We start from the raw sequence: 16,182 nt of genomic DNA, 5'->3' as shown, positions 1-16,182 counted from the left end.
TGGGAAACCGTGATGGAGGCCCTGCGGTTTCACGGTGTGGCGGGCTACCTGCGGCGTACCGTGGCCGGTTACTTCTCGGGCAGGGCGGTGGCCTTCCCGACTATGGAGGGATGGGCCGTCAGGTCGCTGTCGTGCGGTGTTCCGCAGGGGTCGGTACTAGGACCACTCTTGTGGAGCATCGGCTACGACTGGGTGCTGCGCGGGGCCACGTTGCGGGGGATCAGCGTCACGTGCTACGCTGACGACACCCTCGTGTCGGCCCGTGGTGGCACATACCGGGAGGCGGCTTATAGCGCCACGGCTGGGGTGGCGCACGTGGTCCACCAAACCCGCGCGTTGGGCCTCGAGGTGGCGCTACACAAATCCGATGCCCTCGTTTTTCACGGGCCTCGTAACGCGCCACCTCCGGGGGCGGCGATAACGGTGGGCGGAACTTCCATCGCCGTTGGGTCGACGCTGAAGTACCTGGGACTCGTCCTCGACGGCAGGTGGAAGTTCGAAGAGCACTTCCGGTGCTTGGCCCCAAAGTTAGTGGCTGCAGCCGGGGTGCTAGAGAGGATCCTCCCGAACGTGAGTGGGCCAGGAGGCTCTTGCAGGCGCCTGTACACCGGCGTCGTGCGCTCGATGGTGTTCTACGGGGCGCCGATATGGGCGGACGCTCTGAGCACCCGTAACGTCGCCTCGCTGCGACGTACGCAGCGAGCGATGGCGCTCAGAGCGGCTCGGGCGTACCGCACGGTGTCGTACACCGCGGCGTGCCTGCTCACCGGAAGTCCGCCATGGGACCTCGAGGCCGAGGCTAACTCGAGGGTCTATTGTCGGATCAAGGCGGCAGCGAGAGCGGAGGAGAACCGGCCCCACCCACGTGAGGTTCGGATGTGGCGGGAGGAGACCCGCGAGAGGATATTCACCGAGTGTTCTGAGAGACTGGGTGTCCCGGGTGCTAGCCGGGACCTCGCTGCGGCCATTCGGCCGGTGCTGAAGAAGTGGGTCGAGCGCAAGCACGGCCCACCCTCGTATCACCTCACACAGCTTTTGACCGGCCACGGTTGGTTCAGCCGGTACCTGTGTGAGGTGGTCGGTAGGGAGCCGACGATGGAATGCCACCATTGTGTGCCCGGCTTGGGCGGAGCCTCACGCGGTCCTATCCACGGCTGTGGGAGGGGACTTTTCGCTTCCGGCCCTCGTCGAGAAGATGGCCGGAAGCGAAGAGATCTGGGCGGCAGTGTCCGCGTTCGGCGACACCGTTCTGTCCAGTGTGCTGGTGTACTGTGCCCCGTGAGTCCCACATACCCGTCCCGGTCCCCCCGGACTGGGCGGCAGGCGTAAATGCCTTTCCTCCCTGAAAAAAAAAAAGCTTGGGGAATTCATCCCTCTCAATTGTGACGTTTATATATTTCACTCATACGAAGTCGATTGGATTATGCATGCTTTTTGTACGATAATTGTAGTAACACTCAATTAAAAAACTTAGATAAAACTCAAAACTTGTGTTTGCGTCCGATTGGTGGCTTTATAAAATCAACTCCTATCCACGTAATGCAAAGCGAACTTAATTTACCACCCTTATTTGTTCGAAGACGTTATTTAGCTGAAAAGTTTTGGTTAAAATATAAATCATTTAAAAACAACAAAACTATAAATCTCTTAACTGAATTACTTGCATTATGTCAGAATAATACCGTAACCGTAACCGTAACAGCCTGTGAATGTCCCACTGCTGGGCTAAAGGCCTCCTCTCCTCTTTTTGAGGAGAAGGTTTTGGAGCTTATTCCACCACGCTGCTCCAATGCGGGTTGGTAGAATTCACATGTGGCAAAACTTCAGTGAAATTAGACACATGCAGGTTTCCTCACGATGTTTTCCTTCACCGTAAAGCACGAGATGAATTATAAACAGAAAATACATAATACATAAATATGGTTTTGATTTGATTATTATAAAAATAATCAAATCAAAACCATATTTATGTAAATCATACCTTTCTTAAAATTACATAGCTTACATCGTTATGATGAGCTGACTGCCTTCTGTAGCAGATCCTTCTAAGCATATAACGGCGATTACACACCATGATCGTGCGTCGGAATCACGTTTAACGGGATTCATCATATATATATGCATATATCTGCATCTTTGACAGATGATTTAAGCGGCATCGCGAAGGCACTTGCGTTCATGACTGAAGAGACCAATGCGAGAGAGGATCCTTCGGCCGCACTCCCGACAAGTGTATGCGCCCCCAGATGGGTGGAGGTTTGAGCCCGCTCATGACACCTAGTGCGTTTTTCTTTTAGTAATTTAAACCAGGCATCGTCATGCTTTGATTGACCTTCGTGAATAAGTAGTATTTGCCTTGGAAGACGAGTCTGCTCCATTCGATGCACGTGTCCCAGCCACCGTAACCGTTTTTTTTTTGAGAATGGCCGTGATGCTAGGCAGCTGTGCCTCGCCTAAAACGGACTCGTTTGTCACGCGATCCTGCCATGTGATGCCTAGAATGTTCCGAAGACAGCGTAAGTGAAATGTGTTTAGTCGGCGTTCTTGTTTTGCGTACGTTGTCCACGTTTCTGCTCCATACAAGAGTGTGCTTAGGACGCATGATTGGTAAACAAGCATTTTCGTTTTTACTGTAAAGTGTCTGTTAACCCAAGCCCTTGTACAGAGCCTCCCGAACGTAGAGGCTGGTTTGCCGATGCGGAAGTCCATCTCTGCATCAAGCGAGAGATTGCTCGATAAATGCGACCCAAGGTAGCAAAATTTGTTAACCACCTGTAAAGGTGCGCCGTTAAGCAAAATGACTGGTTGCTCTAAACATCCTTGCGCTAAAATAACGGTCTTCTTGCAGTTTATGGACATTGAAAAGAGGTCGCACGCTCTGGAAAATTTGTCCATTAGACTCTGGAGTTGAGCTTGGTCATGAGCAACGAAGGCAGCAACGTCAGCGAAGAGGAGACTATCTACAAATAGGTCCTCCCGGTGGCGTTTGGACTTGAGCATTGAGATGTTGTACAGCCTACCATCGGTTCGCGTGTGTAAGTGGACGCCTTGCTGTTCATCTCCAAAAGCAACCTTCAGAAGCAACGAGAAGAATATTCCGAATAAGATGGGGGCCAGTGCACAACCTTGACGAACACCACGGCGTACGTCAAATGACGTGGATGTGTTGCCATTGTGCAGGACGGTGACTTCCATACCTTCGTGGAACGATTGCACTATCCTTAGGAGTTTTGGGGGGCATCCAATTCTGACAAGAACCGAGTACAACCCCTCTCTGCTCACGGAGTCAAAAGCCTTGTTTAGGTCTACAAATGCAATGACTAGCAACATACCCCATGTTGCTTGCCCATGCTCCCTACACTTTTCTTGTAGCTGTCTGAGTGAAAATATCATGTCGACGGTTGACCGTTGGGACCTAAAACCACATTGTGCCTCAGGGTATACGCGGTCGGCGAGTCTTTTTAGTTTGCCTAAAATGGCCCTGGCAAAGGCTTTACCGACGATGCTAAGTACAGATATTCCGCGGTAACAGTTGCAGTCGCGACGATCGCCTTTGCCTTTATAAAGAGTGACGATGTTAGCATCTCGCATATCCTGAGGGACGAAGTTTTCTTCCCAGCACTTAGCCAGGTGGTTATGAAGGATGGGCAAGAGGCACTCAAGCTTGACGACTTCGGTGACAACATCGTCTTTTCCGGGGCTCCTTTCGCATTTGAGCTTCTTGACGGCCAGATAAAGTTCCTCTACTGTGGGTGCAACGTCTAGCTCGTGCCAAGTTGCCAGATTCGGGACAAGCTCCACTGCTTCTGGCTGAATATCCACTGGGCACGAGTAGAGCCCCTTGTAGTATTCTACCCATCTTGTCATCTGACGGGTGTTGTCTGTTATAACAGAACCGTCAGTTTACTTGAGAGGTGCCGTCTTTTTTGGGGTAGGTCCAAGAGCTCTTTTGATGCCCGCGTACACCCTGCCAATATCCCCCGCGTTTGCGCACGCTTGGATGCTTTGGCAAAGCTCTGTCCAATACGCATTTACAAAGAAACGCATGCTACATTGGAGAGACTTGACTTTTTCCCATTCGACTCGCGCTGATGCCGTACTGTCCCAAGTTGCAACTTCTTCGCGGACGAGTTCCCCAAATGACTCCACTACTTCCATGTCACGAGTCTTGAAAAGATTTATCTTTTTTCGACCGCGTGGCTTGGAAGAATGGACTCTCCTAGGGACAAGTCGAACTTTAGTAGCAACGAGGCTGTGATCGGTGTCGCAATCGGCACTGTGAAACGCCCGCGTGTGGAGCGTTTCCCGTAGATCCCTCCTTCTTGTAAGAGCAAGGTCTAATTGGTGCCAGTGTTTAGATCGAGGGTGCATCCACGAGACTTTCCGCATCCTTTGCCTTTAAAAAAGGTGTTGGTAACACACAGCTGATGCCTTGAGCAAAACTCCAACAACCCTTCGTCTTCAGTTCTGGTTTCTTGTAAGGCTACAATATCAATATTGAGCCTTTTAAGCTCCACGTCGATACTGTAAGTTTTGCGCAGTTCTTGGGCGCAATCGGAGCTTCCGTAGGTGTTCAGGAAGACTGTTCTCATATTTAGGACATTCCATGTCGCAAAGCGCATGTAAGCAGCGTTGGTGGTTTTGGGATTTTTGTTCCTTTGAGCGGGTGGTTAATATCACAGCGTCAACGTCAAGCTGTAAGGCTTGTGTTCCGTTCACCCAGGCGGAATAAGTTAATGCTAAGGATCAGTACCTTATTGATCGGGGGCTGCCCGACTTAAAGCAGGCGGTAGCTGATCAATGGATCTACGATGGATCCTCCTACTGTCAAGAGTGGCCCCTGGCGTCCGCACTTACGCCTATTCGTGCTGACTTATAACCGGTGACTGCTACTCTCCGTTTTGTTTTCCACCTGCAAGACAGGTGAGCGAAGTGTCCTCTCCGTGGATGCTGCTACGCCTGGGCCAGGCGACACGGGCTTGCCCAGTACCCATTTTTTTTTTTTTTTTTATAGAAAAGGAAGGCGGACGAGCATATGGGCCACCTGATGGTAAGTGGTCACCAACGCTCTTAGACATTGGCATTGTAAGAAATGTCAACCATCGCTTACATATCCAATGCGCCACCAACCTTGGGAACTAAGATTTTATGTCCCTTGTGCCTGTAATTACACTGGCTCACTCACCCTTCAAACCGGAACACAACAATATCAAGTATTGCTGTTTTGCGGTAGAATATCTGATGAGTGGGTGGTACCTACCCAGACGAGCTTGCACAAAGCCCTACCACCAGTAGTTAATTTTTCGAAGTCAATCTGGTCAAAGTATATTTTTCGAAGTCAAACTGTCTAAGTCAATGTGTCGAAATGAATCTGTAGATGTCAAAGTCAATCTGTCAATGTCAATGTGCCAAAGTCAATCTGTCTTTGTTAATTTGTCAATATGTCAGGCAATTTTTCGAAGTCAATCTGTGACTGTCACTCACATCACTGTGTTAAGACTTTTGTCACGTAAGGAATAATGCATTATAAACTTTTACTTTTTTTTCGCGATAACCCACTGCACGCCCATATGATGTTCGATGATAATGATCAAAGACCTGATGTCCCCTCCGACATCAAAAGTGGGATCAAATCGTGAAAATGAATCTACTCACAGTACCAACCATAATGATTCGCAATGGCGACAACTGTATGAAATGCAGAGCGTTGGTGACCACTTACCATCAGGTGGCCCATATGCTCGTCCGCCTTCCTATTCTATAAAAAAAAAAAAAAATCTTACGTATCCGATAACATCTGACCATAATTTTCATCTGACTTGAACGCATTTAAAAATTTAGTTTGCCACTCTGCCTACGTAAATAAAACTATTAATTGGTAATCTCTCATACCATTTTTTGTTTTTTTTTGGTACACCGTTCAGTTTTGGTAACTCATAATGTATAATCTGTCTATCACTCCATCCATACAAAATAGCACATAACCACATTAACCTTAGTTAACCTATTACTTGTTGTCCGATTTATTTTAGATGGGTCGAAGTCTGGGACAACATTAGAACTTGAAAAGTGTTCCTTAGTATTTTTTTAGCAGACGTAGGATTGATGGTGATTTTTGATATTTCATTTATAATAGTGTACCAAAGACCTCAAGAATATCAAGCAAATTTACAGGTGTTTTACTGGTGGTAGGGCTTTGTGCAAGCTCGTCTGGGTAGGTACCACCCACTCATCAGATATTTTGCCGAAAAACAGCAGTACTTGTATTAGCAGTGTTTCGGTTTGAAGAGTGAGTGAGCCAGGGTAACTACAGGCGCAAAATACATAATATCTTAGTTCCCAAGGTTAGTGGCCCATTGGCGATGTAAGCGATGTTTAACATTTTTTACAATGCCAATGTTTATGGGCGTTAGTGACCGCTTACCACCAGGTGGCCCATAAACTCGTCCGCTCACCTATTATATAAAAAAATATCTATGTGAATTATTCTAAGCTTATTAATATTTATTTGCCGTAATATGCTTTTGATCGAACAATGTATTTTATTTAATGGATGATTAATCAATGACTATTCGATGATTGTTGTCCATTGTGACTGTTCGTAGCATCACAATACATGAAAGAAAACTAGCAATCTTTATATCGCGCGATCTGTTAAAAGTCGCTTTTTTAGTAAAACGGGGAAAACGAGCAGGGGCTCACCTGATGGAAAGTGACTACTACCGCCCATGGACATCTGCAAAACCCGAGGGCTTGCGGGAGCGTTGCCGGCCTTTAAGGAATGAGTATGCTCTTTGAGATTGCTATGTCATTGGTTCGGAAAAGTTGCATTTCCAAGTAACTATGTACTTAAATATTTATTACAAAAATGTTAGAGGATTGCGCACAAAAACTTTACAGTTCTATTCTAATTTGTTAAATTCCAATTATGACGTAATTTGTCTAAGTGAAACCTGGTTACTTCCTAATATCTTTGATGAAGAACTTTTAGATTCATGCTATAACGTGTACCGGAATGATCGTGACTGTGCACTTCTAGGGGTAAGTAAGGGTGGTGGAACCAAATTGTTAATATGTCAAAGTCAATCTGTCAGTGTCAAATGTCAGATTGTCAATATGTCTAAGTCAATCTGTCAATGTCAATGTGTCAAAGTCAATCTGTCAGTATATAAGTCCATCTGGCATAGTCTATATGTCAGTGTCAAATGTCAAATTGTCAATATGTCAAAGTTAATCTGTCAATGACAATGTGTCAAAGTCAATCTGTAAATATCAATCTGTCAAAGTCAATGTCTCAAGTCAATCAATCTGTCAATGTCAAAGTGTCAAAGTCAATCTGTAATTTTCAAATGTCAAATTGCCAATATGTCAAAGTTAATCTTTCGAATTCAAACTTTCGAAGTCAATGTGTCAAAGTCAATCTGTCCATATCAATGTCTCAAAGTTAATCAATCTGTCATCTGTCAATGTCAACTGTCAAAGTCAATGTTGCAAACTCAATCTGTCATCTGTCACTATCAACAATCAAAGTCAATTTATCAAAGTTAATGTATCAAACTCAATATGTCATCTGTCAATGTCAACTGTCAAAGTCAATGTGTCAAACTCAATGTGTCAAACTCAATCTGTCAAAGTCAATGTATCAAAATCAATCTGTCAAAGTCAATGTGTCAAAGTCAATCTGTCAAAGTCAAGTGTCAAACTCAATCTGTCAAAGTCAATGTATCAAACTCAATCTGTCAAAGTCAATGTGTCAAAGTCAATCTGTCAAAGACAAGTGTCAAACTCAATCTGTCATCTGTCAATGTAAGCAATCAAAGTCGATGTGTCAAAGTCAATGTGTCAAACTCAATGTTTCAAACTCAATCTGTCAAAGTCAATGTATCAAAAGCAATCTGTCAAAGTCAATGTGTCAAAGTCAATCTGTCAACTTGTGTATTCGCATTTTCAGATAATGGTTAACATCTGTTTTTGTGTTTCCACAGTTGTTTTCTCCAGTAATTTTTTACATGGCAAGAAGTCAATATCTGGATAAATACTGCTTTTTTCATAGGTCCACAACATTTTGTGATGTTTTTGATATAGTTTCCTTTTTTACGCAAGTTATATCATATCATATCAAAAGCCAATCATTGTCCACTGCCGAACATAGGCCTCTCCCAAGGTGCGCCAAAGCTCCCTGTCCTCCGCCTTTCGCATCCAGTTGGTGCCCGCCACCTTCTTAAGGTCATCGGTCCACCTGGCTGGAGGGCGGCCTACGTTGCGCTTGCCGATCCGCGGTCTCCACTCTAGGACTCGTCTGCTCCAACAGCCATCGGTCCTACGACATACGTGGCCAGCCCACTACCACTTCAGTCTGCTAATTTTGCAAGCTATGTCGGTGACTCCGGTTCTTTTCCGGATAATCTCATTTCTGATCTTCTGACCCGGGGATAATGACCGACTTGTTACACTTTCAATTGGTAGAACCAATACATTTTCATGATACTGAGATTGCTCCAATATATTTGAAGGAACAATGGTCTGACATGGTGGCAAAAATTGGCTAGAAACGGTATGATTTTTTGTGTTATATAATACTTCGCTTTCACTTGGCGGAATATACATATTTAAATTATAATGAGATGACTCCAACTGTTGAAGCGCCTGATTGTTGTTTGGAGCAACGGTGTAAGCCTGTATACCGTCAACTTCTTTTTGCTTAATTGCCGCTCATCGTCACCGTTTGATGGTGATTATCGTTCTTACCAGCAACGAGTTCAAAGTCAATGTGTCAAAGTCAATTTGTAAATGTCAACCTTCAATGTCAATGTGTCAAATTCAATCTGTCCATATCAATGTCTCAAAGTTAATCAATCTGTCATCTGTCAATATCAACTGTCAAAGTCAATGTGTCAAACTCAAAATGTCATCTGTCACTATCAACAATCAAAGTCAATTTATAAGCCGAGATGGCCTAGTTGTTAGAACGCGTGAATCTTAACCGATGATCGTGGGTTCAAACCCGGGCAAGCACCACTGAATTTTCATGTGCTTAATTTGTGTTTATAATTCATCTCGTGCTTGACGGTAAAGGAAAACATCGTGAGGAAACCTGCATGTGTCTAATTTCATTGAAATTATGCCACATGTGTATTCTACCAACCCGCATTGGAGCAGCGTGGTGGAATAAGCTCCAAACCTTCTCCTCAAAAAGGGAGAGGAGGCCTTAGCCCAGCAGTGGGACATTAACAGGCTGTTACTGTACTGTACTGTTTCACTTGGCGGAATATACATATTTAAATTATAATGAGATGACTCCAACTGTTGAAGCGCCTGATTGTTGTTTGGAGCTACGGTGTAAGCCTGTATACCGTCAACTTCATTTTGCTTAATTGCCGCTCATCGTCACCGTTTGATGGTGATTAGCGTTCTTACCAGCAACGAGTTAATACACAATTTCTAAGTTATCCTGTTCGCCTGTTTTATTTCGTCGAGCCAGTTATTCCCGTACATGGTCCATTATCGAGCCTGATTATTACTTAAGAATTAATGAAGATAATTAATGAATCAGAAATATTAATTAACAACGGAATTAAAAATAACTGCAACTTGAGGAGTTACACGTTGGCAGAGTGAATTTGGAATTAGTACACATATTTCAACGGTGTTAAGTATTTTTAGGAGGCGGACGTTGTAGTAGTAAAATAAAACTTCTTCTTGTAGAACAGTAGAATATTGTGGAATTCGTGGAATGATTTATTGAAAAACGGTACGAGTATATATACAAAAAGTGGAGTAAAAATTAACCAATAGGAATACAAGAAAAATATAAGTTGTAAAAATGTAAAAATAATAACAAATGCGCGCGTCTACATTAAAAGTAGGAATTTTGATTGGCGCTTAAAAACCTGTTTTGCGTTATACTCCCGCGCTTAATTTCCCACTATCGATGCGCGGCTGATTCTACAAATACTCGTTTTACCGCGGCGTCACGTTCAGTCAGTTCGAGCGGCGCGTGGAGTGAAGACGCGTTTCAAGAAGTCAGCAAGTTGAGTTGTTTTCGTTGAAGAAGTGGAACCAATTGAAGCGAAGATTATTATATGAAGATAATAAATATAAAAACAGCTCTTTTAAGAGCTTGACATTACGTCATACTACGTCATTGCATGCTACTTCTTGTTTCAAATAAACAGCTCTTTTCAGAGCTATTCGTTGTTTCAAACGATGACGTCAAATAATGAGACATGCGTGGCGTGTGTATTCTTGTTGCTATGCGTACTGCTACATATTCTTGTGGATAATATCGTCACCCAACACTCGTACAGGTTGTGTTTAACTTTAAAATATATAAGAAATATAAAAGGTTAGTACATTTTGTACCTGTATTAATTAATTAATTAAGTACCAACTTGCATTTTGAATGGTTCTCATTTTTCATATTATATACATATGATTAGCAGAACTATTATATATACAATAATTAAAATGTTATTGTAGAAGTAATTACTTCGTTGTATAATTTTAAAATTGCATTTAAGAGACATACATTCAATTATTACTGTTGTTGTGTGTGAGTTGATGCGTAGGTACTTGTTAAATATAATGTATTAATAAGTGTTAGGTATTATTACAATCCATTTACTTTTAATATATTTGTGTGTTAATTAAGCCGTAGTGTACTTAAAATAATTATTTATTTGTGTAGGTTAAATAAAAATTGCCGTTTTAAATTTAATAATTATATTGTTAACATTTACTTTAAAGATTACCTATTTACATTGTTAAATCAAATAAAATTAATTCTAGAAAGTAGTGCCTAAAGCTTATAATTAAAATAGTACATAGTTATATAACTTGTTATTGTATACATTACAGGTCGACGACAACCGAATCCCAGTATGTCCGAGGAAAGGGAGTTAGTAAAGAAGCGTGGAAGTTTTAAAGGTCGCTTAACAGCATTTATTGATTACCTCGATGCATTAAATGATAAAAAATTAAGCAGTTGTGATGTCACTGAATTGCAATTGCGGAGGGAACGGATCGAGTCGTTGAACATGCAATATGATGAGGTACAGTTGCGTTTGGAATGTACAGTTGACGATGTAAAATTACAGTTTTCTGAGCATTCAGAGTTTGAATAATTATATTATAAGGCATTTTACTATATCTCAAGAATTTTTAAAGTTTTACAATAAAGACAATGAGTCTATATGTAGTGATAGGAATACAGGTGTCAGTATTCATAAGCCTATTAAATTGCATACGATACACCTACCACGGTTTAATGGGTGTTATAGTAATTGGCTGGAATTTCGTGACACTTTTACTAGCCTCATCCATAATAATGATGAAATTGACCAAATAAATAAATTCCATTATCTTATTATTATTAAGGTGGACCGACAACTTAGAACGAGTCGCGGGAAGCAGTGGGATGCGGGCAGCGCAAGACCGGCCAACGTGGAAATCCTTGGGGGAGGCCTTTGTCCAGCAGTGGACGTCTTTCGGCTGATATGATGATGATGATGATGATTTGCGTGCTTCTCTAGAGGCTGCGGTTATTCAATCGATTGAGTTTTCCGCTAGTAATTACACAGTTGCTTGGAGTTTAATATGCGATCGTTATGATAATAAAAGATTATTAGTGCAGAATCAGCCTTATTTAATATCGAAGCTGTTACTAGGGAGTCTTCTGTGGCATTAAAAGGGTTGATAGACCAATTAAATAAAAACTTGCGTTCTTTAGAATCCTTAGGTGAGACAGTTATACAATGAGACACTTTATTAATATATTTAGTTACTCGCAAGTTAGATCAGGAGTCTTATCGTGGGTGGGAGGAGTTTAAGGGCCGTATTGACAAGAATAGCGAAATCATATTCGATGCATTCCTTTCCATTCATTCATACACGCGCTGACTTAAAACAAAAACACATTCCAAACATATTCCAAAGATAAAATCCATGGTAACGACATAGAGTTCTGGTTGTCCAAGCCCTGAATCTGTCACTAAGACTTGTCCCTGTTGTAAAGGTGACCACAGTCTAACTAATTGTTCACAGTTCCTTCATTAAGTAATGAAGCTCGTCTTAAGTTAATACCGAGTTATAAAGTGTGTTACAACTGTTTTCGTTCAGGTCATTTTGCTAACAATTGTAAAAAACCTGAGTGCAAGCTATGTAAGCGTAGGCACAATATATTAATTCACGTCTCTGACATTAAAGGTAATCGCTATGACATGGATAATAATATATCAGCGTCTCAGTCAACATCAGTTGCGCCTGAGCGTTCAATTCACACTGGCGCTGGTAACGTCGTACGCTGGTATCTGCGAACCTCTCGCCTTCGTATAGCAAAAATAATAATAAGCAGCGCGGCGTTTTATTATCAACCACTTTAGTTAAAGTATATGATCATAATAATGTTGAACATATAGTGAGTGCGGCACTCGACAGTGGCAGCACATATCATAAACTTCATGATGCTTTATGACGGAGCGATTATGTTGTGGCGAACGCGACACTTACCAGATCCCTACAACCTATATAACTTATATAAATAAAACATTATATATATAATCATATAATATCTTATATATTTTTCATACATAAAATAATAAATGTAACATAAATACAAATATTACTATAACATATTTACATATAACTATACTATATATACTTTATATACTTATACTTTATATACTTGTATAAATTATATAATAAATACATATTATATATTATAACATATACATGTAATACACAATATAAATATTTACACTTTAAAATCATATAAATAATTCAAATATAATATAATAATTTATGTAATGTCGGAAGGCAGTCGCCGCGCGATCGTATAATAGAAATGTCTATTCTAAATAAAATACCGTTACTTTGAACAAAGAAACGTACGCGCATCGGCTCAGCAGTCGGCCGCCTTCCGCCAACCAGTCGAATCCTAGATCTCGTACTGAACGCACGTCGCTTCTCGCTTGTAATTTGCTACACGATTTTGCACCTTAAGTCTTTGTAATAAGTGATACTTCCTTCTTGCATCTAAACTTATCTTCATACTTCGTTCTTCTCATTCTACTCTGTGCTGTGCCTATCTTTGTGTTTATTATTTCTACAAGAAATAAATTAGTAGTGGAAGAAACTTTGTTTTAATCAAACCTCATCTACAACATCATTCACAACTCCGCTACAATGTAAACGGCCCAAGTTATACACTAAACAAGTAGATGAGTCAATCTTTGGCATAAATAACGTGAATTCTCGCGTAGGCAATACATGTCAGGTTAAAATGACGTCACTAGATAACAGCTATAGTGCTAAGTTATTTTGTTTTGTATTGCCGTTAATAACAAATGACATGCCCTGTCGTGAAGTTGATTTGTCTAACCTCAATATCCCTACTAAAATTTGTTTAGCCGACCCTACTTTCTACCAGCATCAGAAGTAGATATTTTAATTGGTGCTGACCTCTTCTGGAACTTACTAGGTTTTGAAAAAATTTAATACAACGAGGCAACGAGTTATTACACGTTTTCTAAGTTATCCAAATTCGCCTGTTTTATTTCGTCGAGCCAGTTATTCCCGTACACCAACATATTTGAAGTTTCAAAATTTTCAATTATTGAATTGTCATTGTTTCCAACAAGAATATGTTCGGTTTCTTTAATGTTGACATTACAATGTTGAGTAGCAACTTGGTTTATTAAATGTGTTTCATCGGTGTTGAATTCCAATGAAATACTTTCAGAAGTTAAATCTGTAGTGCAATGCGACTCATTCTCCAAAGAAACCGACAAGTCGTCAGATGAACACACACATAGGCACATAAGCTTAATCTCTGTTCTGCTCATTGTCAGTAGTGTCCATAAATAAATCATCAGTACTGCTATTAGGTATTGCTATTGAAGGCAGATTTTTTTTTTTTATAATATCCTGGGACATTTTTCACACACGGCCATCTGATCCCAAATTAAGCTTGTACAAAGCTTGTGCTATGGAAACCAGACAACTGATATACTACATATACTACTTGTCTTTTGTAAATACATACTTATATAGATAATTACACCCAGACTCAGGACAAACAGACATGTTCATGCACACAAATGTCTGTCCTGGGTGGGAATCGAACCCACAACCTTCGGCGTGAAAGGCAAGTGTTCTACCAACCACGCCAACCGGCTCGTCGGCTGAGATTGTGGCTGGACATCTGTAAAATAAAACTATAATTCAGCTAATTTATTAAAAACATAAATGTGGTGTTAGGAATGCTATTACATGCTCTCATAAAATTACTCAACAAATTAATAATAAAAGCTAGCCAAGTGTGAGTCGGACTTATCCACACTTAATATGGAAACCTAAAATGAGCGATCGGCTGTTTCATACAAAGTTGTAAAAAATCAATGAGTCAAAAGTTGTAGAACAAAAAATGCTCATATACCTCTCAGGACCTGTCCCTGAAGATAGGTAGGGAGTTTTCAGTAACCCTGTATAGTACGAGCTGATAAAGCCCAGGGGTTTTAATCCCCCTGGATGGGAGACGGGGCTTCGAAAACCACTTCGAGCACCTTGTCCATCGGATAAAAAGCAAATAGTTGGTGCTATACACAGGCTGCTGACCAATTTTTATATTTTTTTAAATTTTAATGTGGTATTGCCACGCTGTATACCTTCTAGTTACAGCCGAATAGGCCACCACATCTGGGAGAGTACCACGCTCTCACCTAAGACCGATCGAATACGTCTGACCAAAGTTCTTCTTCAAATTATTTTTTTGTCAGCAATAAAAACATTAAGCTTGAGATTTAATGTTTTTATCAACATACATATTTTGACAACTATCATTGAATCATATTTGAAAGAAAATAAAATTACTATGTATTGGTCGTGTTTTTACGGCGAGGCGCCGTGCGAGCGATATGGTAAATATTATTATAGTAGGCAATGGATAAACGATGTGATCTTAAAAAAAATTAACAGAAGTTAGCGAGACCGTTAACATTTTTTAGAGTTAACTGAAATGCTAATCTATTTGTCGAATTGTCGTTAATTAACGATCTATGGATTAAATTATTAACTAACATATTTTACACGTTTAGTTAGACAAATTATATACGGACGTTACGTCCAGGACGTCAAATGATGCATATTGTGAAACTTTGTTATTATATTGCAACGTCCGTATACAAGTTTAAATACATTTTTGTTTCTATCAGGCTGCAATAGGGGCCATTATTTTAATACTTAAAACAAGTTAGTTTTTTTACAAGTTTTTTCATAAATTATCATCAAAAGTATCGGATGCTTATAGGTAAACGATTTCCATGGTAATGGATCCGCGCCACCCGCACCGCACCTCCCGGGAACTCCCCGCTTGTGTCGTCGTCTCTGTTTGCGTTAATGATTTTAATATTGTAGTTTCGCATGTACTTATTAATTCTTTTCTTTAGATTTTTACATAATATATGAACGATGCCTATTTAGTTTAACGAATAATAGATTACCTACCTAATTATCTACTCGTAATTATAATTGAAAAAATATTTACCAATGTACGTTGTTCGAGGCATAAGGATGTTGTTGTGATTTGCCACTGAAATATTTTTTTAATTACACTACAAAAAGAAGTATAAAAGAAAAGGTCAGTTTTAATATGAAACAACAGAAGATTTAAAGCCTCCTTTTTGCAGACGGTTAAATACTTATCTACCTATAATTGAATTTATATCAAGAATAAATTCAATTCAATAATCAATTGTATAAATTCAAAGTATCAACAAATACAATTAAAAAAAAAGAAAAAAAAATTAGCAATCTTACTTCCAAGTCCGGGAATTAATTTAAGCAACTTTTAACTTCGATAATTTTTTCTGAACGTATGGTAACTGAAGACGCGTGAACACTCGAGAATCGCGAACATAATGCGCACGATGTGGCAACGTCGCATTTCGATCTTTCGCTAGACGTCACAGACGGCTAGCAATAAAAGTATAGAATAATAACGACAGCGCCACTAGTTTATATATATATGTCAGAGATAATAAATTTAAGCGGGTATACGACGTCACTTATTAGAATAGCAACACCACACAACGTGTATGTCATGTAAGTTGGTCGGTTGTCAGACGTCAAGTGTGAAAATTATAAGACGGGTGCCTATTTTATTATGTAGCCGACTGATGGAATCTC

The 16,182-nt window shown here is 40.7% G+C and overlaps 2 long non-coding RNA genes across 2 annotated transcripts; one reads left to right on the top strand and one right to left on the bottom strand.

The window, feature by feature from the left end:
* The first annotated feature begins 10,000 nt into the window (after positions 1-10,000).
* Positions 10,001-12,272, top strand: LOC126771426 (uncharacterized). The gene is made up of 3 exons (XR_007669532.1): positions 10,001-10,345; positions 10,858-11,051; positions 11,377-12,272. It is a non-coding gene; the product is annotated as an uncharacterized LOC126771426 (long non-coding RNA).
* Positions 12,273-13,650: 1,378 nt separating this feature from the next.
* LOC126771505 (uncharacterized) lies at positions 13,651-15,893 on the bottom strand. The gene is made up of 3 exons (XR_007669544.1): positions 15,814-15,893; positions 15,542-15,586; positions 13,651-14,200 (listed from the first exon to the last, which is right to left on the bottom strand). It is a non-coding gene; the product is annotated as an uncharacterized LOC126771505 (long non-coding RNA).
* Positions 15,894-16,182: the final 289 nt, after the last annotated feature.

This window comes from Nymphalis io, chromosome 10 (assembly GCF_905147045.1).
Source record: "Nymphalis io chromosome 10, ilAglIoxx1.1, whole genome shotgun sequence".
Taxonomy (NCBI): domain Eukaryota; kingdom Metazoa; phylum Arthropoda; class Insecta; order Lepidoptera; family Nymphalidae; genus Nymphalis; species Nymphalis io.
This window is presented reverse-complemented; position numbering and strand designations above follow the sequence as displayed.